Below are 1,036 nucleotides of genomic sequence, written 5' to 3' on the forward strand. Positions count from 1 at the left end.
ACGAGGAAGAGGTCGCGTGCTGGAGCTGCTCTCGGGTCGCGAACGTCTGAGCTAGGATCAGGAACGCCTTGGGCTGAAGCTGATCGGAGACGCGAGCTGGAACAGATGCGGGAACAAGAGACGCGAGCTGGAACAGATGCGGGAACAAGAGACGCGAGCTGGAACAGATGCGGGAACAAGAGACGCGAGCTGGAACAGATGCGGGAACAAGAGACGCGAGCTGGAACAGATGCGGGAACAAGAGACGCGAGCTGGAACAGATGCGGGAACAAGAGACGCGAGCTGGAACAGATGCGGGAACAAGAGACGCGAGCTGGAACAGATGCGGGAACAAGAGACGCGAGCTGGAACAGATGCGGGAACAAGAGACGCGAGCTGGAACAGATGCGGGAACAAGAGACGCGAGCTGGAACAGATGCGGGAACAAGAGACGCGAGCTGGAACAGATGCGGGAACAAGAGACGCGAGCTGGAACAGATGCGGGAACAAGAGACGCGAGCTGGAACAGATGCGGGAACAAGAGACGCGAGCTGGAACAGATGCGGGAACAAGAGACGCGATCGGGGTTTAGGGTTCGTCGGATCGCCGGCTAGGGTTAGGGTTTTTCGATTTGGGTATTAGCTTAGGGATTTAGAGTTTTGTGCTGATAACGTGTTATAAAAGTAATGAAAAAATCTATTTTTATTCATAACATAGAGGTTCCTTATATATGAGATTACACTGTCATAGATAAATGGAAAGATTACAAATCATAATCTCTTGGTTATGAGCCATCTACAATTTGGTTCATAACATTTACCTCTTAATTAATGTGTATTAAACAGATTGATAAAACACAAAACCTATTTTTAGACACTAGTCATTAGTCAATTAGAATCTCGAAATCAAAGTTGCATGAATCTTGCAATCTATTAAAGACAAGTAAATCTCCTACTAATAAATTATTTAGCCATGAAAGAATCTTTAACCATTTCCTTTCCAAATTAAAATCCTTTCGTAAAAGCAATTAAAAAAAAAAAAACATTTCTTCTTCGAG

This window comes from Brassica oleracea, chromosome C9 (assembly GCF_000695525.1).
Source record: "Brassica oleracea var. oleracea cultivar TO1000 chromosome C9, BOL, whole genome shotgun sequence".
Taxonomy (NCBI): Eukaryota; Viridiplantae; Streptophyta; class Magnoliopsida; order Brassicales; family Brassicaceae; genus Brassica; species Brassica oleracea.